The sequence below is a fragment of the Vipera berus genome (genome assembly GCF_964194415.1).
Source record: "Vipera berus genome assembly, chromosome: 4".
Classification (NCBI taxonomy): Eukaryota; Metazoa; Chordata; class Lepidosauria; order Squamata; family Viperidae; genus Vipera; species Vipera berus.
The window spans coordinates 24,087,134-24,110,613 of record NC_138206.1 but is presented as its reverse complement, the minus strand read 5'-3'; the positions used below and the strand labels follow the sequence as shown (position 1 = coordinate 24,110,613).

Below are 23,480 nucleotides of genomic sequence, written 5' to 3'. Positions count from 1 at the left end.
AGCTGAGCTATTCAAAATCTTAAAAGACAGCGCAGTAAAAGTGCTACACTCAGTTTGCCAGCAAATTTGGAAAACTCAACAGTGGCCACAGGATTGGAAAAGATCAGTTTACATTCCAATTCCAAAGAAAGGCAGTGCCAAAGAATGTTCAAACTATCGCACCATTGCACTCATTTCTCATGCTAGTAAAGTCATGCTTAAAATCCTACAAGCTAGACTTCAGCAGTATGTGGATCGAGAACTACCAGAAGTACAGGCAGGATTTTGAAGAGGCAGAGGAACTAGAGATCAAATTGCCAACATACGCTGGATCATGGAGAAAGCTAGGGAGTTCCAGAAAAACATCTACTTCTGCTTCATTGACTATGCTAAAGCCTTTGATTGTGTGGATCATAACAAACTGTGGCAAGTTCTTAAAGAGATGGGAGTACCAGACCATCTTATTTGTCTCTTGAGAAACCTATATGCGGGTCAAGAAGCAACAGTGAGAACTGGACACGGAACCACTGATTGGTTCAAAATTGGGAAAGGAGTCCGGCAAGGCTGTATACTGTCGCCCTGCCTATTTAACTTATATGCAGAGCACATCATGAGAAAGGCAGGGCTAGATGAATCAAAAGTTGGAATTAAGATTGCCGGAAGAAACATCAACAACCTAAGATACGCAGATGATACCACTCTAATGGCAGAAAGTGAAGAAGAACTAAAGAGCCTCTTGTTGCGGGTGAAGAAGGAGAGTGCAAAACTTGGGTTGAAACTAAACATTAAGAAAACCAAGATCATGGCATCTGGCCCTCTCAATTCCTGGCAAATAGATGGGGAAGAAATGGAAGTAGTGACAGATTTTATTTTCCTGGGCTCCAAGATCACCACAGATGGGGACTGTAGCCAAGAAATTAAAAGACGCTTGCTCCTGGGGAGGAAAGCCATGGCAAATCTAGACAGCACACTAAAAAGCAGAGACATCACCCTGTCAACAAAAGTGCGTATAGTCAAGGCTATGGTCTTCCCAGTTGCAATGTATGGCAGTGAAAGTTGGACCATAAGAAAGGCTGAGCGCCAAAGAATTGAGGCCTTTGAACTATGGTGCTGGAGAAGACTCCTGCGAGTCCCTTGGACTGCAAGGCGATCAAACCGGTCAGTCCTAGAGGAGATCAATCCTGACTGCTCTTTAGAAGGCCAGATCCTGAAGCTAAAACTCAAATACTTTGGCCACCTAATGAGAAGGAAGGACTCAATGGAGAAGAGCCTAATGCTGGGAAAGATCGAGGGCAATAGAAGAAGGGGACGACAGAGAATGAGGTGGCTGGATGGAGTCACTGAAGCAGTAGGCGTGAGCTTAAATGGACTCCAGAAGATGGTAGAGGACAGGAAGGCCTGGAGGAATGTTGTCCATAGGGTCGCGATGGGTCGGACACGACTTCGCAGCTAACAACAACAACAACAAGAAGGTAGATAATGTGTTTAAAGTGCATATTTTAAGACAGGCATTGTTGAGAGTCTGGAAGAAGTATAGACATAAGTTAGATTACAAGATGCCGCTGTGGGCAATCCCGAAACATGCAATAGAAAACATAAATGTAGGATTTAAACATGATGTGACTACGTATAAGGAGATCTTAAGTTTGGAAAGGAACGTCTGGTGTTTGAAGCCGTACAATCTTTTGAGAGATGAGAAGATCGTTCAAACTTGGTTTCAATATACTCAGTTACGGGCCAGGTGGAAAGAAGACCAGAAAATTGGTTTTGCAATGACTGATGAAAATTTGATAAAGCAAATTAGAAACCAGGGTCCAGCACATATCAAACGGATATATCTTGCATTGATAGAAATTGACTCAGAAACAGAACTCGTTAAAGACTGTATGATAAAATGGGCTCAGAATATTCAAGAAGTTATTACAATGAACACGTGGGAAAAGATCTGGGTGAGGAACGTAAAATTTACGCAAGCCCAAAACCTAAGAGAGAACTTTTACAAAATGTTTTATAGATGGCATCTAGACCCTAAAAAGCTTGCAAGTATGTATCCGAATTATCAGCCTAAATGTTGGAGGTGTGGCAGCGAAGATGCAACGTATTTTCATATATGGTGGACCTGCAAAAAGGTTAAGGCTTTCTGGATAAAAATTTGGTGGAATATGCAGAAGATCTTTAGGCAAAGGATAAAGTTTTGTCCGCAACTGTTTTTGTTGGGCATAATTACAGAAGCTACTGTAGTGGACGTTAAGTTGATGCTGAACTTAATCACAGCAGCAAGACTTTTAATAGGTCAATATTGGAAAAAGGAGGAACTGCCGACTATAGAAGAATGGACTCTAAAGGTTTCTGACCTGGCGGAAATGGCAAAGATTACGGCTTACCTGAAAGATCATTCGCAAGAACGTTACATTATGGAGTGGAAAAAGTGGATTGATTATATTCAGAACAAATATGGGATTAAGAAATTTCATTTAGCATTTGAGTAAGTTTCCTTTTTTGTTTTTGTTTTTATATGTAATATTAATATTGCTTGTAATTATTTTATATGAGCTAGAGGGTGATAGAATTAATAGTTTATTGTTGTTAGCATATGGATGCTTATGTTTGTTCTGTGTTTTTATACCCTGTATTTAGCTCTGGGAAGTCGGGGGGGGGGGAATGGGTAGGAGGGATAGGGAGGGTTAGGTAGGGGTGGGGGGAGGGGGGATTGTTAAAGTTAAAATGTACTGTAAAACTTTTCAATTAAAAAAAAATAAAAGAAAGAAAACTGAGAATCCCACCAACTATTGCTCCTGATAATACTTGCTGTATACTGGACGTTTTTCTTGTAAAATTCAATGGAACTGCAGAATGGGCATTTTGCTTTTGTTTTATTAAACTCCGGGAATTAAATGCCCAAATATCCTTTTACTGATACTGGATATTTAAGGAATTTTGGTTCTGGCCACAGTAATAATTTCCTTATCCTTTGCAAAAAGCTTGGAGAGTTGCTTTTTAGTTTCTTGGAACTGTCACCCTTTTGCAAGATTCATCAGGACCACTGGGCAAGGGATCTTGTCTCGGAGGGTGGGGGGGCTAGCTGTGTCTCTCAAATGTGTCCCAGCAGAGTTGGCAGATATGTTCTGTCCAGCTGGGATATTGCCTAGGTAACAAAAGCCTCTGTTTAAGCCACCTAGCATCCAAGTCATTAATCTTTAGCCTGTGGCAGGAGCATTAACACGCCCTGAAAACAGCAATGAATTTTTAATGAGGGCAAGGAGTTTTGCCCACCTTCTTGCTAAATGGGATCTCCATCCTTCCTTGGCTGGATCTGAATTCCAATTGCCAAAACCCACCCCCAAAATACCAATTCTATGATTTATGGAAGCAGCCCATCTTGCCTTTGATCAGAGTCATTTCTTCCATGCAGCATTTTCGTGGTGGAGAGTTTGACCATTTTTGGATCACCTAATGCTGCTTTGTACTTTGAAGAGCAATTAGTGCTCTGTTCACACTTGATCAGACACAGTGCAAATGCAAGGAATGGGCTTTGTTTCTCAATGCTGTAATGCTATGGAGTGCACGAAGGCAACAGCCCCCTACTCCCACCCAAAGCCAAGGATGATTCAGATGTGTTTTATTTTAAGAACATAGTCAAAGCATATTCATTGTGGAACATTGAATAAAAACTCAGAGCTGCTAGGAAGCCAGGGATACTGATTCGGGGCTCCAGAAAAAAACAAAAGAAAATAATTAAAAATTGTTGCAATTTTTTGGGAGTCTGAAATTGTGGGAATGCTAAATCTGAAGCTGCTGTTAAATGTTTTTTAAAAAGGCACCTTTAACTTTTTGCCTGTTACTTCACAGAATGTGAAGTAGTTTGCAATGAAAAGCAATCTCTATAATGGGAAAATCCATGCCACAATTTAAATGGAGTGGGAGGAGGATGAAATATTTTTACTGTCTTTTTGGAATCTACCTCCCACTTTATCCCAGGTAAATAAAAATCTGTTCCAAATCGCTCTTTAATGACTTTACATGTGGGCTTCATCTGAATCTACTACTCATTTCTAGTAATTGAAGATGAACATGGGGCTGGGAATTAATTTCAAAGCACAAAACTTCCCTTTATAGTTTAAACAGTTAGGTGCTGATGTTTTTCAGGTGCTGATTTATTTATTTTATTTATTTATTTTAATCCCATTTATATCCCGCCCTTCTCCGAAGACTCAGGGCGGCTTACAAGCTTAGCAGTAGCCTTCATTCTATGTATATGCCTGCTTATTAGGGCTTTCACACACACCCCAAGCGGCATTATTACAAAGTCAGCTTAATTGCCCCCAACAATCTGGGTCCTCATTTTACCTACCTCGGAAGGATGGAAGGCTGAGTCAACCTTGAGCCTGGTGGGATGCGAACCTGCACTAATTGCAGGCAGCTGGTGTTACTTAAGGAGGCATTAGCCCACTGCTCCACCAAGGCTCTTGGATTGCACCAAGAAGCCCAGGAATGGAGAAGAACGTCAGGGAAAGCTGAAAGCCAATGAAGGTGAACAAAGAGCACTTGGACAGATGTCTAACTTCTATGTCTAACTTAACTTCTGATTTATCATAATTACTGAAAATTCCTGGGTAAGATTTCTTATTTATCTCGGTGAGATGTCCTCATGAATGTAATGAATGAATGTAAAATGTAACATACTGTAGAAGCGATACACACAACAGGTCAATGGCAAATGGGTCTTTTCATTCTCCTGATTAGAATATGAATTAATTTGTAGCAACACTGATTCTTGCAAACTACCGTCTTGTGGGGAACTCAGTTTCAGAGAGACTGAATAGCAAGGACAGACTGCGGAAATGCCCCCCAGCAAGTTTATTTATTTATTTATTTATTTTTGGGACTTATATGCCGCCCTATCTCCCAAAGGACTCAGGGCGGCTTACAGCAATAAAACAACAACAATACAAAAATTAAAAACGAATTAAATAACAGCCCCAAAATAAATTAACTACAGTTAAAAATTAAAACATATTTAAAAACCCATCATCAATCCAGGTCAGCCTGATGGAAGAGAAAAGTTTTGAGGTCGCGGCGAAAGGACCGGAGGTCCGGGGCCATCCGAAGCTCAAGGGGAAGCTGGTTCCAAAGGGCTGGTGCTCCCACAGAGAAGGCCCTCCCCCTGGGGGTCGCCAGCTGACATTGTCTGGCCGACGGCACCCTGAGGAGGCCCTCTCTGTGTGAGCGCACTGGGCGATGGGAAGTCGTCCCCGGTAGCAGACGGTCCTGCAAGTATCCCGGGCCTAAGTGCGGCGTGCATTCCTCAGATGAGCTTCCAGATCACACAGAGTTGCTCTCAGATGCACATAATCTGCATGTCACCCCAGAAGCTATTTTTGCAGCCTACGTTGGGTTCTGCCTGTCTTCTTCTTCTTCTTCTCCTCCAGAAAACTGCCAGTGAGGCAATTAGTGAGTGGAGGAAGCAGTTCACTTTGTTGGGTTCCTTTTAAAGAGCCTTCTGATAAAGAAGGAGTAAGTTATATCCTACCCTGCTCAATGTGCATTTGGGTTTTTAGAGAAGGGAGGTCAAGTGTATTCAGGTGACATGGAACTCATAAGGTGGCTTTGGGCCAGCCCCTCTCAGGACTTTCAAGTGGTTGGGTTGGAAACAATGGAGGAGAAGAGATATAACGGATTGTGGAAATTATCTTGGGAGACAGGAGAAAAAGCCACAGCCGGGAGAACAGTCAGATAAAAGGCAGCTGAGCCCACAGAAGAAATGGGGGGGGTTGTCGGAAAGACCCCCCTCCCCCCTTCTTGAACTGTAAATGTGACAGGGAGAAATATACTTTCAGGCATGCAAGTGTCTGTTAATGTAACCTTACAACAAAGCAGAATTGATTTATCTGGGTGTGGTTCTGTCCGGACTACCTCGGAAGGCTGACAGGAGGACCAGATAACCATTTGGACCTCCTGGGAGAAAAGGCAGAATAAAGCCCTAATAAGCAGGCATATACATAGAATGAAGGCTATTGCTAAGCACATTTGATTTGTAAGCCGCCCTGAGTCTTCGGAGAAGGGCAGGATATAAATGGGATTAAAATAAAAATAAAATAAAATCCAAATGTAGAGATAAGAATTGTGTGCAATAACACGATTGATGTTTATGCACATGATGCAAATGCAGCTCTGAACCACATCTGGGTAACCAATGCAAGTTGCCCTTCCTTGTGCCATTCTCTTTCCACTGAAACAAACATTGCCTAATTTCAGCACTAAGTCTCCCACGTATATTTTCTCTTTCCCCAGCCTCAGCCCAAGGGAAATTTGTTCCGCATTTCAAACAAAGGATAGGTTTGTACAGTGCTGATTGGCCAACCCTTCTAAATGACCATTCTCGTGATTGCATTGGTGGATTTGTGAGCCTCAAGGTTGATCATGGAGCTGTTTCTCTTGCCTACGCAAGCAATTATTAAACTGACAAATAACAAAATAGATAAAAAGTCGAATAATACTGAAAGACAAAGACAGATCAAAAAGAAAAATTATAAGACAGAGACTTCAGAGCTGGGGCACATTTAGCATTTACTATCATAAGTGGGAAGTACGGGAATATGTACAAATGCCAGCTCTGACATCCATCTGGTGTTCCTTGATAATTCTGCAGAAGCGGAAACCACTGTTCGTGTGAACAATTAATTCATTATATTCTGCTACAAGTATGATCCATTGTTGATCAAGAATAAAATGCCTATTTTTTCCCTTTTGTTTAGAGACTGGCTACCATTCAGAATGAGCATTTTTGTTGTCCCTTTTGTTCATTCACTTCTGAATGCAGAAAAGTGCTGAAGTGGAGAGCATAGGCTGTTGGGCAAATGGAAACTTAATGGCCCATTCCCTTGTCCTGCTGAGCTGGAAAGCAAGTGCTTATAACGGAAGGGAAACCAGCAGTAACCATGATACAGGGTCATCATAACACACATTGTTTTGTGTTGAATCAGCCTTTCCCACTCTGGTTCCCTTCATCCTGGCTGAGGATTCTAGGAGTTGTAGTCACAATGTATGACTACCAGGTTTGAGAAGCACAACGTTGGAGAAGGGTGTATGAAATACACTACAGTACATTTATCCTAGGGATGCGGTGGCTCAGTGGGTTAGGACGCTGAGCTTGTCGATCAGAAGGTCGGCAGTTTGGCGGGTCGAATCCCGAGTGCCGCGTAACAGAGTGAGCGCCTGTTACTCGTCCCAGCTTCTGCCAACCTAGCAGTTCGAAAGCACGTAAAAATGCAAGTAGAAAAATAGGGACCACTCCGGTGGGAAGGTAACAGCGTTCTGTGCGCCTTTGGCGTCTAGTCATGCCGGCCACATGACCACGGAGACGTCCTCGGACAAACACTGGCTCTTTGGCTTTGAAACGGAGATGAGCACCGGCCCCTAGAGTTGGAAACGACTAGCACGCATGTGCGGGGGAACCTTTACCTTTACCTTTTTTACATTTATCCTGTACTGTATTTTCCTTTACTTACAATTTTTCCTTTGCCCCCTTTTTCTTTTTAGTCTTTGGAGATACAAAGAATGCTAAACTTTAACAAAGTTAGTCTGACTAAAATTTTTGAAGGATACAATTTATTGCTTATTGATATGCATACTGGCTGTTTAAAATTATATTCATTTCAGTTGATCCTATTTTTATATCCCATTATACTATTATCTCTTTAACATTTTAGTAGTTTTGTAATTAACATTTTTCACTTTCTCAGATAACTGTTACATGTATTTACTTTTCCTAATGGCCGTCTTACTGTATTACTAAGGATGCTATTTATATCATATTTTAATTTTATTTTCCAACTCTGATCCTTTTTTATTACCCACAGTAGTACATTGAGTACCACCAAACAAAGCTAGGCTGAAATTCTTGTTTTTAGCTGGGACACAAAGGAAAAGCTTAGTTGACTAAAATTGTTCAACCTTGGTGAACAGATGTAACCTGGTCAATAAATTGCAAACCAAGCAAAACTCTAATTTGGCTGTCACATCCCCTCTAACAAATATGCTAATGCAGTCTGTGTAATTCCACCTTCATGTCAGCCTTACAAGGTAGTCCAGACAAGAAGCATACTCAGGGTTATTGGCTGTCTTTTTAGGTAAGGTTATATTAACAGATTCTTGCAAGTCTGAAAATAACTTACTCCTCTGTCACATTTACAGTTCAAGAAACTAACCCACTGTGTTTGTGGGTTCATTTGTTTCTTATCTGACCATTGCCTAGTCCAGGGGTCAGCAACCTGAAACAGTGAAAGAGCCACTCGGAACCGGTTCCCTCACAAAAGGAAAAACTGGGAGCCGCAAAAAATGTGTGCAAATGCGCGCACATGCGCGCATGCGCAGAACAGGGTTTGACTGAAGAGTGGAGCCAAGGCGAGATATGCACCTACCCTGCATATTTGAATTGATTGGGTGAACTTTTTTAGTCCCACTTTTTTTTTTGGACTGCACATGGCAGAGGACTGGGAGCCGCAGGAGACGGCTGAAAGAGCCGCATGCGGCTCTGGAGCCACGGGTTGCAGACCTGTGGCCTAGTCTGTGGCTTTTTCTCCTATATTCCAAGGTTGTTCCCACATACTACTGCATTTCTCCAGTCTAAAGTCTTTTAGTGACACTTGGACTAGAACACGTGGAATTTGTAATGTTCAATCTGGAATAAGCTAATATTTTGATGTGCAAATGGAGGCAAAGCTGGGTTGAAGATTTCTAAGCAACTTCCTAGTAATATATATTTATTTATTTATTTATTTATTTTAATTCCATTTATATCCCGCCCTTCTCCGAAGACTCAGGGCGGCTTACAATGCAAATGCAGATCATGTTAGATTACCTGGAATGATATCTTGGCCTACATTTCTTTTCCACAAGATGCATTACCAAAAAGAGAAAAGACCTTTTAAGTAATGGCATCTTCTTGTGGTCTTCTGAAAGGGCTTCCTTTTTATTTTCCAGATAAAACTAATCAACAAAAAAAGAAAAAAATGTATATAAAGAGAGTTAGTTAATTCATATTAAGTATGTAAGTAAAGAGGAAAATGAGGCAGGGCCTGGAAATTTATCTCATTAACAAAACAGTTTGAAAAGTGTTACTAGATTACTTAAAAGTCCTCCTCATTGCCCCAGTCAATAACTACATAAAAACAAAACTCCTATTTCAAACATAGGCAAGCAACACATATTAACAATACATTTCCACAAGCCAGGTGTAGGTTTTCCTCTCTAATATTACGTAACCCCGGATTTGGATGTCTCTCATGTGGAAGAAGTTCCCAGTCCTTGATGTGCTGATAAATTTCAAATATTAGGAATACATCCAAGCAGAACATATGCATCCTTAACCAGCACAAATCAGTCTATAATTTCTGAAAATATAGCAATAATAGAACAAACCATTCTCTGAGGTGTCTAATATGCCAAACTGAATTTTGTTTTGCAAACATAGCCTATATTTGCAAACCATCTATGCATCCTCCTTGTCCACACATTAATTTATAGATTGCCTTTTTCTCAAGATAATCTGCCTTATAAATATCTTTGGGTAATATGACATTGTCTGAATTTCAATATTTCTACTTTTGTGTGAACAATATGAGCCAAAATTTGATATACATTTTGTGGTAGAAGATAAATATCCAAAAATGTGATAAGTCTGCAAGAGCTCTTGAAGCCAATATAGCAATCTTCATAAAGAAAAAAATTCAGAAACACTGACTTAGAACAGCTATATAATATTAGTTTATTAAAAAAAACTCACATAGAGAAGAAATCACAGATGACTAAGGTAATTAACAGCATTTATTTTGTTTTCTAATATATAAACAAATTCAGGGAAGACCCATTTTACTGTATTACAGAAAGTAACACTCCACTTCAATTGGTAGATGTTGATTGCATTAAATGGCACAAAATTGTCAATTATTTACTTATAATATGTTGCATTTACCCTCATAGTGTTAAATGAGAGAAGAAAACAATTCTTTCTCCTACTCCAACGTCAGAAAGATCCAAGGATGCTATGCAGCTAGTTCTACTTCAGACATCCCCTTAAGATTTTAAGAAGTCTCCAAGCAATCTGTAACAAATGACAATCACTGTTGTAGGTTGTATTAACCAAATAAGGAGTTGCAATTAGTGACACCTGCTCCATAAATGATAAATGATCATAATAATATGTGAGCTCTCAAGCTTTATTGTGCAGATGTAATGATACGAGTGTTTCCTGCTTCATTGATTTAATTAGCAGTAGTCATATTCAGGCAAGGAGATACTCTATTCTGAATATTAATTTGGCAGTCAAATAACATCTAGACCTTATATATTATTTTTTTTTGTAATGAAGTTTAAAATGAAAGTTGTTTTATGTTCCTGATAGACTTATATCTCTTTGTATGGTCTATAAACACTCTTCATCATACTACAAGAGATGAAAGGGAATATAATTTAACTGAAATTTGAAATCTGATTATCCCATAAGTAGGATATGAATTGTGATTTTCATCTGCACAAGAAAGATGTTATCAAATTTCCAGAACATGCAGTCACAGAAGAGATAAAATATGGATTATAATAATATTGTGCCTTCACAAATAATTACCATGATTGGGGGTTCCCTTTTGCAATTTATAGCCACAAAAGAGGGAAAACAAGTCTACGGTGAGTGGCTACAGTGGCTTATATTACTTCCTATAGAGATGATTCAAATATATCTGTAAGGGTCGAGTTTGGTTTATTATATCTGTAGATATTATATGTAGAGATGAGCCCATTAAATGAACAATCTCACAATCACCCAACTGTAATTGGAGTGCCAGTTGTAGACTGAACTGGAGCAAGACCTCACACATTCACTACTGTTTATTTGGATTACAGCAAAATATCTACACAGGACTGAAGACCTCTCATGTCTTTATATTATATTTAGTCCATCCACAACATAATAGCCATGTCTTGGCTGCTATATGAATACCAACCATGAATACATGAATGTATTACTTACTGTACATCTGTGTGACAGTACTGTAGGATGTAGTATGGAGTCATAGGCAACAGGAATTCCTCCTCAGAGGACAAAGAGATGGCAGAGCTTGGAATCAATAAAGGATAATATTTGCAGCTCCTGGTTGAAATGAAGGGTCCTTGGTGCTCTCTGAGCTTGCTTGCACTGATGATGTTACCTTGTTTGGGTAATAAAACTTCTGCAAGAAAAAAATGACCTTGGAATGTCTGGTAGGCAGGAAGAGGACAAAGACACCACAGCAGTTCAGAGTATATCTATGGTTATGAAGAAGGTTGCTTTAGTCTGTAAGCAAACAACAGCAAGGAAGCTACTCACAAGTAACTCCATGTGTTGTTTTTGGTTCTTGGTGCCTGACAGTCAGGCCCTACTCTGGCTAACTATTAGCTTTGGGGGCAATTCAAATTTATAGATAATGCCTAAAAAGTCCAAAATGCCTTGGCAATGAGATATTTGCAAGCTGTCTCCTCCAACCAGAATTGACCTTTCCAACTATCATATCATAATAGTAAAGTTGGAAGGTACCTTGGAGGTCATCTAGTCCAATCCCCTGCTCAGGCAGGAAACCCTATACCAGGGGTGTCAAACTCAATTTCATTGAGGGCCGCATCAGCATTGCGGTTGCCCTCAGGGGGCCGAGTGGGTGTGGCCAGGGTGGGCATGGCCTACTGGGTGGGCATGGCTAAAGTGTGTATGGCCTGGGTGGGTGTGGCCAGCTCTACATCGTTCACATCAAGGGTGCCTATGGGGGCCTGGGCAGGAGTGGGACAGATCTGAGGGTCTTTGGCAGAAGGAGGGTCTCTGGGCCAGGGCCAAGGCAGTGGGGGCCGTTTCCTCACTGTTTCCAGGATGGCTTCGCGGGCCGCATGAAACCACTTTGCGGGCCTGATCCGGCCCCCGGGCCTTGTGTTTGACATGTCTGCCCTATACCATTTCAGACAAATGGCTGTCCAGTCTCTTCTTAAAAACTTCCAGTGTTGGAGCATTCACCGCTTCTGGAGGCAGGCTGTTCCACTGGTTAATTGTTCTGTCACGAAGTTTCTCCTTAGTTCTAGGTTGCTTCTCTCCTTGATTAGTTTCTATCCGTTGCTTCTTGTCTTGCCTTCAGGCGCTTTGGAGAATAGCTTGCCTCCCTCTTCTTTGTGGCAGCCCCTGAGATATTGGAACACTGCTATCATGTCACTCCTAGTCCTTCTCCATTAAACTAGACATACCTAATTCCAGCAGCCATTCCTTATATGTTTTAGCCTCCAGACCTCTAATCATCTTTGTTGCTCTTCTCTGTACTCTTTCCAGAGTCTCAACATCTTTTTTACCCCAAGGTGACCCAAACTGGATGCAGTATTTCAAGTGTGGCCTTACCAAGGCATTGTAAACTGGTATTAATACTTCATGTAATCTTGATTCTATTCCTCTGTTAATGTAGCCTAGCACTCTGTTGGCTTTTTTGGCAGCTGCAGCACACTGCTGGCTCATATTTAAGTGATATTTAAGTGACTCACACACCCTGGGAGGAATTATGGTATTTTCACAAAATATGTGATGTGAAGGCAGATGGATGCTGCTCTCTCAGTGATAGTGACTTTAGTGCAGATTAGCTTTTGCTTTGAAATCAGGTTGGCCCACACAGCTTTAGCCTTCTGAAAATACATAAAACCAACTTTAGGTAGTTTATGAGCAGTGATGAAATTCCCAGGATTGAGTGGGATTTATGGGTTTATTTTAGACTAATATTTTTCATATTTGACAGTTGCCACAGTTGATGTCTGCATAATTTTAAAGTTTGGAAATTTGGAAAACACCATTTTAGACTTATTATAATTGTTTTAATTGAATTGTTCTTGTGTGTGTGTTATTCTCTTCATTATGCTAAACTGCTGAAAATATAATTGATTATGGCAGGTATAAATCTGGGAGATTAAAAAAAAATTAAAATGGAATACAAATAATAGAAAAAGTGGACTGTGAAAGAAAACAAAAATAATGAACCTTTAGCCAGATTGCTAAAACGGTATCCAGTGAATTCTGTTACCTCTCAGAAGAACATGTAGATAAGGCACAGAGATCAGAGAATGTTATTTGATTTTGCCAAAGGCAAAGAAGCTTTAACCAATGCAACAATAATATTCACCAAGTGCATCTGGAATGACAAATTATTAAATATGGAAAATATGCTGGTCGCATCAGCAAAGGGGGGGTGGTATTAAAAAAAAGGTCACAGTTACTGAATTAAAACTAGGTCCCTTTTTAGATGTGTTATGCGTACAATTCATGTTAAAAAGGGGGGACCTTCAATCATATATTTGCAGACACTCCAATTTCTGTACTTGATTTCTTAAAATAAGGCATAATTTGCCAGCATTGTGTAGAACATTTCACAGGCAGAGATCATTTTTTAAAAAAATCCTTAAAATACACACAAGTAAAATGCCTATCTATTTCAGCACCTAAGATATTTTCAAAATTGTGAAATTGCACTTCCATTTAGTTTTCAACAGATGGCACTTAATGTAAGCTATATGGTTACATAGAAAAGGGAATTTTACAAGTTCTTTAAGGTACTGATTGCACTATAAGCTTTTAAAGTATAAATACAAATTAGTGAATGTGCCAATGTTACCTCCACAGGAAAATGGTGCACAACCCTACAATCAAACAGAGTACAAGGAAGGCTGAGAATATAATAGTGGGTTAGGACACTGAGCTTGTCGATCTGAAGGTCGGCAGTTTGGCGGGTCGAATCCTGAGTGCTGCGTAACAGAGTGAGCGCCTGTTACTTGTCCCAGCTTCTGCCAACCTAGCAGTTCGAAAGCACGTAAAAATGCAAGTAGAAAAATAGGGACCACTATGGTGGGAAGGTAACAGTGTTCCGTGCGCCTTTGGCGTCTAGTCATGCCGGCCACATGACCATGGAGACATCCTCAGACAAGCACTGGCTCTTCGGCTTTGAAACGGAGATGAGCACCAGCCCCTAGAGTCGGAAACGACTAGCACACATGTGTGGGGGAACCTTTACCTTTACCTTTAATACCATCTATTTCAGGCATTAATTCAATCTGCTTGTCACATATATGGGAATGTTACAAGATGCCCAACTTGTATAACCATGCTCTTCAATCCTACTCTTCAATGTTTATCTCATATCTATGTATAACTTTGACAATGAAGGGTAATTATTATTCATATTCCCATTCTGAATGAGTCGGAGCTACCATTTTGAAAATGCCACCAAGGCAGTGTGCAACACTTCAAAACAACTGCACACCATAAAACATACAAAGAATGTGCATAGTAAAATATTTTTACAATAAAGAGTTTTTGGAGAATCTGAACACTCAAATGTGGGTTTCTAGGTCTAGGTAGTCATAATAGCAAAAAAGCCAAGTAAGTGATGAGTTGCCTGGAAATATATACTTGAAAGGGTTGGGGTATAATGTGATATACCAAATGTTTCTGGATTAAAATTAGGGAGGAAGGAGGGACTTCCGGTCCTGTGCAGTAACGCAGCAGAAGAGGGGTTCGGGACTCCATGCCCTTCGGCTGAGTTTCTTCCTGTTAGGGGACCCTAAATGGGCCAGAAGCCGCCTCGAAAAGGCAGCAAAGAAGGAAGTAAGTCCCAGGGACCTCGGAGAGATGGCGGTCGACCTGACTGGTCCAGGAGAAGCCTTCCAGAAACCAACAGGAGAAAGGCTAGCCCAGGAGTAGGCAACCTCGGCTCTTTTATGACTCATGGACTTCAACTCCAACTATGCTGACTCAGGAATTCTGGGAATTGAAGTCCATGAGTCATAAAAGAGCCGAGGTTGCCTACCCCTGGGCTAGCCTAACTTCAGTGTCTAGCCCAAGCTGCAAGCAACCAAGTCAAAAGTACTATTTTAAGCTGAATGTAAACAGCACATTTAAATCTGGGTAAGAACATCGATTTCCTCTATCCTATGTTGCAACTCATTCAAATAACAATGATTTCAAACCACAAAGAAATCCAAAATAACTTTGAAAATATAAACTAATTCATCTCCAATTTAAGTTTAACTTCAACATTCAATCTTGGGGAGAATAGCAACAGTGAAAATGAATATCTTACCAAAAATACTCTTTTTATTTCAAACAATCCCTGTAAGGCTGGGAAAAGCCTTCTTTGATGAACTTCATAGAATAATACTGAAATTTATCTGGCAAGGAAAAAAAGCTAGAATTAAAGTGAAAATGCTACAAGAAGCAAAAGACAGTGGAGGATTTGGACTGCCAGACTGGAGGTTATACTACCAAGCAACCATTCTAACATGGCTTAAAGAATGGAGAATGCTTAGAGATAAAAGACTATTGTATCTAGAGGGGCATGACCTACAAATAAAATACATAGATACTTTCAAAACCATCTTATAAAATTAAGAAAATAGACGATGGGGCCTATCAGAGAGAATATTTTAAAAAGAAACACCTGTTTGAATATTGTTAAAGAAATAGAAAAATTTTGGATATGAATTTGATTTTAAGAGGGAAGAGTCCCTCAAGTAACGTAATACTTTCTTTTTCTTCTTTCTTTTTATACATAATACAATACAAAATAATATAATACATAATATAATATAATATAATAATATAATATAATATAATATAATATAATATAATATAATATAATATAATATAATATAATATAATATAATATAATATAATATAATATAATATAATATAATATAATATAATATAATATAATATAATATAATATAATATAATATAATATAATATAATACAAAAGAGTTGGAACGGCTTATATAAAGGAAATGTTTTAGATATTTAAAGGTGATTGACTTTAAGAAAATTACAACGGATTAAAAATGTTTTCAATAAGAGTTAAAAAACTAGAAGACTAGATTTCTTAAATGGAATATTTAAAGATTAAATATATTTTTAATTGTGGTAAAAAAGAACAAAAAAGTTTTGGAAATAAATATATATTAGCTTATAGGAAATAGGGATTTTAAGTAGCATACTATCTTTATTTTATTTTTATTCTTACTCTTCTTTTTTCTTTTTTTAGTCTTATTTATTCCTTAAGGAAGGTAAAAGTATTGGGGTGGCTTACATGATAAAAAATAGAGTTAAATATTTAAATGTAATTAAATTTGAGAAAAATCTTAACCAGTAAGAATGTTTTGAACATTGTGGGAAAAACACATGTAAACAAGAACTGTAAACAGGATCTATGATGAGACAACCAGAATGACTAGATAGAAAAGGGATATATTGATATGATGGTTATCTGTGGAAATATTAAAAAACTTTTATACTCAATCGTCATTCACTAAAATAGCAAGAATTGCATTAACTTAAGGTTGGTAAAAGAGAACATGGGATAAAGAGGAAATCAAATAAAGTTATTATGTGGATTATAGATTATAGAAATCAACTGTTAGTGAATATTTCTTAAATGTAAACCCAGACAACACAGTTTACGGAATATTAAGGTGTTATGTTAAAAAAAATAATAAAACATATTTTTTTAAAAAAATAAAACTTGGGAGGAAGGCATCATGTTTTAAGTGGAGGGAGAGAACCTGGTTAAAGAAATGGGAAGAGAATCATAGTTTCAAAGCAGAACACTTGCTCTGAGCATAGAGTATCTGCAGATTCAAATCTTGGCATCTCTAACTGAAAGGATCTGATAGCAGGCAGGACTGCGAGAGAACCCTGTCTGAGTTTACCACAAATAAAAATCTAAAGCTAGGTAGAACTGGCATTTGGTGCATTCTTTTTTCAAGTCAGAATAATAGAATTGGAAGGGACCTTGGAGGTCTTCTAGTCCAACCCCCTGCTCCAGCAGGAAACCCTATAACTTTTCAGACAAGTTATCCAATCTCTTCTTAAAAACTTCTTGATCATTCCACGGATTAATTGTCCTAACTGTCAGGAAATTTCTCTTTAGTTCTAAATTGGTTCTCTCCTTGGTTAGTTTCCATCCATTGCATCTTGTCCTTTCTTCAGTGCTTTGAAGAATAGGTTGACCTCCCCTTCTTTGTGGCAGCCCTTTAGATATTAAAACACTGCTATCATGTCACCCCTAATCCTTCTTTTCATTAAACTAAACATACCCAATTCCTGCAACTGTTCTTCGTATGTTTTAACTTCCAATCCCCTAATCATCTTTGTTGCTCTTCTTTGCACTCTTTCTAAAGCCTTGACATCTTTTTTATATTGTGGTAGCCAAAACTGGATGCAATATTCCAAGTGTGGTCTTTCCAAGGCATTATAAAGTGGTATTAACACTTCACGTATCTTGAGTCTATCCTTTTCTTAATGCAGCCTAGGACTGCATTTGCTTTTTTGACAGCTGCAGCACATCCCTGGCTCATATTTACTGTAAGTGATTGTCCACTAGGACTGCAAGAACCTTCTCACAGTTACTACTATTGAACCATGTGCCACCTATTCTGCACCTGTGCATTTGGTTTTTATTGCCTAAATGTAGACCCTTACTTTTCTCACAATCGAATTTCATTTTGTTAGTTAGGGACCAGTGTCCTAGTCTGTCAAGATGCTTCTGTATCTGGAGCCTATCTTCTGGAGTGTTGGCTGTTCCTGCCAGCTTGGTGTCATCTGCAGATTTGATCAGTTCCTATTTTATGTCCCTCGTCCAAATCATTGATGAAGATATTGATGAGTACTGGGCCTAAAATAGAGCCTTGGGGTACCCCACTGCATACTTCCCTCCATGTAGATGTAGTTCCATTAAGTATTACATGTTGAGTGCAGTTAGCCAGCTACGAATCCATCTGGTGGCGAAGCTGTCTAAGCCATATTTTTCTATCATATCAATTTTTTGTTGAAAGATTTCCAAAAAGAATTAGATGGTGGGGAAAAGAAAGGAAACTTTCCTTTTCTTTTTTAAAAATATCTTGCTGATGTGCCTTTAATGTACAATTCCCAGATCATGCATTGGGAAAAAAAACATTTTTTCTCCCACAATCCTAAATTTGTATAAAAACAGATTTTCAGGCATCTGTGGATAGTTATGACTGATATGATCAAGTTGGTTTGGGAAACCTGGCCACAGAATTCCTTCCTAGAAACCATCTATCTACAATGGCTGTTGATATTTGCTTGGATATCCACTAAAGATCTATTTAATTTTACTGCCTTTAAAAGCTGTTCTCACTTGTAACTTTGTTTTAACCTCTTGCTTTATTCCTTGTTTTTTGATTTCAGCTTGATTTCAGATAGATTGTTTTAGCTGCTGCTAAATGTTTTAGTGTAAAAAGCTGGTTTAATATAGGGCAGGGGTAGGCAACCTTGGCTCTTTTATGACTCGTGGACTTCAACTCCCAGAAGAATTCTGAGAATTGAAGTCCACGAGTCATAAAAGAGCCAAGGTTGCCTACCCCTAATATAGAAATATGTCCAGAAAATGTATTTTTGACTTTATTATATTTTATTTATGGCATTTATAAACAAAGGGAAGAGCTCAAGCTGGGTAAAATGAAATTGAATATGATGAGCCCAGCAAAAGGCTTGACTTAATCTGATGATTACTAACACTTGGAACCTTAATCCCTGTTATTTGAAGACAGATTTACAGGCTGATAAAGCACTAAGCATTTTGGCAGCAATCCCATCCCTCTAAAACTGATCTTCAAAGAAGCTACAGGTAGTTCTCAATTTACAACAGTTCATTTAGTGAGCATTACAGCAGCACTGGAAAAAGTGACTTAACGGCCATTTTTTCACTTACAACCATTGTGGCATCTCCATGATGATCAAAATTCAGCTGCCTGGCAACTGACTCATATTTATGACGGTTGCCGTGTCCTGAAGACATGTGATCAACTTTTGCCATTTTCTGACAAGCAAAGTCAATGGGGAAACCAGATTCCCTTAACAACTGTATTAATAACTTAACAACTGCAGTGATTCACTTAACAACTGTGGCAAGAAAGGTCGTACAGTGGGGCAAAACCCACTTAACGACTGTCTCACTGAGAAATAGTAGGCTCGGTTGTGGTTGTGAGTCGAGGACTACCTGACTCGAATAAATACCACCTGAATAAAGTATTTAAAAAGGTAAAGGTTCCCCCGCACACGCGTGCTAGTCGTTTCTGACTCTAGGGGCCGGTGCTCATCTCCGTTTCAAAGCCAAAGAGCCAGCGCTTGTCCGAGGACGTCTCCGTGGTCATGTGGCTGGCATGACTAGACGCCAAAGGCGCATGGAACGCTGTTACCTTCCCACTGGAGTGGTCTCTATTTTTCTACTTGCATTTTTACGTGCTTTCGAACTGCTAGGTTGGCAGAAGCTGGGACGAGTAACAGGCGCTCACTGTTACGCGGCACTCGGGATTCGACCCGCCAAACTGCTGACCTTCTGATCGACAAGCTCAGTGTCCTAACCCACTGAGCCACCGCGTCCCTTATAAAGTTAATACTTAAAGCTATGAAACTGAGGCTTTAATATTTGCCAGGGTGAGGATCCTGGAATTGTCTACTTGTATCCACCCCTGGACACCACCGTTACCCTTCTACCACCACCTTGGCTTTACCTGCCTGGAAGTGACTTAACAATTCCTTCTCTTCCTTGCTGGTACTTAGATTTGTGTATCTGGAATCCCAGGATCATTGAGTTGTCCTACAGCCCTACCAATATCCCCGTTTGGAGACGTACATCTCATTCTGGGACTATGCGGAGAAAAATAGCCATTTTTCTCTCTCCTCCCCTCCTGTTTACACAAGAAAGCTTTTTCCTTGGCAAAACCAAAACTTCCTGTGCAGGGGATACGTGCTGCCCACCACTGTGACTGTGCTGCTGTATGTGCAAGCAAGCAGAGTCATATCCAGAGAATTACTGAAACAGAATCCCACAGCGTCCTGCTGCCCCTAGCCAGGAAGAAGCACATCCAATATTTCTTTTTGCTTCTGCACAACAGGCACGTAATATGCAGAACAGAAAGCAGCCCTGCTGAACAGGTTTTGATACAACCCATAAGTCACACAAAGTTTTTTTAAAAAAACTTGCAGAAGCTTTAGCCAAGCAATGCTGAATTCTTTCATGCATGGAAAGTAGAGATAAGATGTTTTTGTAATCCTGGGTGGGAGCAAAAGAAAAAGTAAGGATATCCAGGAATGGGTTAGAAAAAGAGGGATGAGGGAGTTTTGAAAAGGACAAAGAAATAGTCCGATACATTTTGTATTTCCCATTTGTTTGTGGACTAACTTCTCGGAAATTCAAATGGAGCTTTTTCAGAATGAATGCCAGGACACTACATGGTTAGTGTCCAGGAAAAACAATGCGTCCCACAGAAATCAAAGAAATTGCATCATTAAAGGAAGTGGATGCACAAGGGATTCAATCTTGTCTGTCAATGCAGATGTACTTTGAAATGCAGAGGAAAATGAAGTACACCTCCAAAATGTTCCCAGGATAAAAATGTGAACATTTATGGCTCAAAGGGTTGGACACAACTATATTAATGTCGAGTTCAGTCTTCCATGTTATGTCTTCTATTCGTGAAAGTTCCGGGTGTTCAGAAATGTGGTGAGCAATAAAGCTGTTTTGAAGAAAAGATAGAAAATAACTAGGTAAGTCTAAAATGTCCAATATTCCATCAGATAAATAAAAGTAGACTAAAGTGTCCAATAGCCATCAGATAAACAAAACCAATCAAAACTCTACTCTTGTGTTTTCCATACAAAAAGCAGCAGAAGCTTTCCATAGCATAAAAATAAATCTATTTGTTGATCTAACATCTATATATAACATCTGCAATTTGATCTCATTAAAAGCAGAGCCAGAGTCAACAGTGACACCTTGGGATGAAGATCTGGGGACCTTAGGTCAGAAGCTTTTCCAATGCATGCATGAAGGAATATCTGCCATCATTGATGGTTCCTCTGGACCAGGGGTGTCAAACTGCCGGCCCGCGGGTCAGTTTCATCATACCAAAGCCGCACCCACCCCATTGCCGGCAATGCAAAAAGAGTCACGATACGTTGCGACACATCACGTGACGTGGCGAGTTTGACACCCATGCTCTGGACTATGGAAGTGAATGAGGTGGTAAGAAAGCTACCTCAGGACCAGGGCTGGAGAAATTTTGACTCTCCAGATGTAGTTGATTTATTTCTATATGGATCTAGGCAAGATATCTAAGTGAGAGATATTGAGGGGCATAAGATTGAGGGTGTCTAGCACTGATAACCAACATATGGATAGCTAATCCACAGCTTTGTTCTTTAATGAAAAATAAATAAAATAAAAAGCAAAAAAGCCAGTATTTTTCTGGCTTATCTTAGTGCCACATTTTATCTGAGGAATATGCCATATGCAAGGCAGCTTCAATCAGAAGATTATTTTACAATAGTTTTGATTGTATTGCAATTTTTCAAAGTTGGCAAGCCCTATCCTTCCTTCTGGTTTCCAAAGTTGTTTATAAACTATATACATTTATAAAAAAGAATAACCTTATAAGTATAAAGTTGTTTATAAATATGCGGCTTTTTGTGCTTTGGGGCAGGCCATTAAAGCAGTAAACAATGGCATTGCCAACTGTTTGGCTTTGTTGTACAAGGCTTTTAAGGGCTATGGAACCACAAGATCCAAATGTGACTTGAATAATCACAATATATTTGTCATCTTTCCCAACTTAGTCCCTTTTATATGGGCTGGGATTAGAATCCCCAAAGTTCCCACACAATCTTGTGGATGAGATTTCTAGCAGCTGAAGCTCCAGCTCATGAAAGTTACCAGGAGAAAGCTGAGCCAAAGATATCCTGTGTATAACACACCAGCTTTGTTTGGCCTTTTTTTAAAAGTGCCTAAAATTAAATAAGCCATTATCAGTTTCCTACAGATTCTTTGGAAGCTGATCTGCTTCATTAAGAAACTCAAATTACGGAAGCAATCTTGTTAGAGCTACTTCCCCAGTTCTTGCATCCTGCTGTGGTGATTCATGTCTTTTGTGCTAAGCATGGAATCCGAACAATATTTTTAAAAGGTTCTTCCGAATATGACTGGTAATTACATTTGCCTTTTGTTTTCTTTCTCAAGATGTTCAGATTATTGAGAATCAAGGGCTCCAATTGCACTTCATAATCCCCCAGTTTGTACCATTCCCAGTATCACATCTGGCATTGTTTTCACCAGCCCAGCAGATTAAAAGCATTTAAGAAGCTGGCCAGAACCTCCAGACAACATATTTTACAATACACTGTTAATATCTTTATGACCGCCCAAACCCTATTTTCTGCAAGAAAATATTTCATGCAAATGCAAAAGTGCTTGAAATAGAGCTATAAAATGTTTATGAAGCTGCAGAGGGATAAGATCTATGAATAATTTACATATTTTGCAAGGGTGGCTATGATAAATAATTCCATGTAATGAAGCTTCCTGTTTAACAAGAAAGTGTCCTCTTTTTAATTATATTAATATAATTTAGCCAGGTGGGATGAGGACATGCCATCTAGGTAATGATGTAGTGAGGCTGGGTAGAATTAAGATTTTTGGCTTATTCTTGGTTTGAACAGGATTTTTGAAAAAATATTGTTTAGGCTTTATGCTATCTCAAAAAGAAGAGGAAGTATTAGCAATTATCACTAGGGTAGGGTAGGGTAGGGTAGGGTAGGGTAGGGTAGGGTAGGGTAGGGTAGGGTAGAATAGAATAGAATAGAATAGAATAGAATAGAATAGAATAGAATAGAATAGAATAGAATAGAATAGAATAGAATAGAATAGAATAGAATAGAATAGAATAGAATAGAATAGAATAGAATAGAATAGAATAGAATAGGATCTTGGAGGTCTTCTAATCCAGCCCCCTGTTCAAGCAGGAGAATCTATACCATTTCAGACAAGTGTCTAGTTTCTTCTTAAAAACCTCCAGTGATGGAGCACTCACGAATTCTCAAGGGCAGCTGTTCCACTGGTCAATTGTCCTCACTGTTAGGAAGTTTCTCCATAATTCCATGTTGCTTCTCTTATTGGTCAGTTTCTAACCGTTGTTTTTTGTCTTGCCTTCAGGTGCTTTGGAAAATAAATTCACCCCCCTCTTCTTTGTGGCAGCCCCTCAAATACTGGAATACTGCTATCATGTCAACCGTTTCTTCTTTTCTTTAGACTAGCCAAATCCAAGTCCTGCAGCCATTCTTCATGTTTTAGTCCACAGGGGGATCCAAAAACTCAAAATGATGGATGCAACTGCAAGATGGAAACCTCACGTGTTTTATGTGTGATGGAAAGGAATATTCAGTATTCCCAAAATGGAAGAATGGATTTTTTAATCCATTGGAACTAGTCAAGATGGCAAAATTGACTGCAAAATTGACTGCTCTGCTTATTGAAAAGTTTTATCATACATTTTATCTTTAACAAACCCCCCTACCCCTCCCCTATCCCTCCCTCCTTACCCCTCCCCCCCTCCCCCCCGACTTCCCAGAGCTAAGTACAAGGTATAAAAAACAAAAAAAAAGA

At 39.2% G+C, this 23,480-nt stretch overlaps 1 long non-coding RNA gene across 1 annotated transcript in view; it reads right to left on the bottom strand.

Moving 5' to 3' along the window:
• The window catches only part of LOC308667522, a 46,501-nt gene that overhangs the window by 5,923 nt on the left and 17,098 nt on the right, over positions 1 to 23,480 (bottom strand). Inside the window, exons 2-4 of the long non-coding RNA XR_014026312.1 lie at positions 11,006 to 11,204; positions 9,953 to 10,081; positions 8,840 to 8,967 (exon numbers count right to left, since the gene is read on the bottom strand). This is a non-coding gene — a long non-coding RNA (uncharacterized lncRNA). The remainder of the gene's footprint in view (positions 1 to 8,839; positions 8,968 to 9,952; positions 10,082 to 11,005; positions 11,205 to 23,480) is intronic.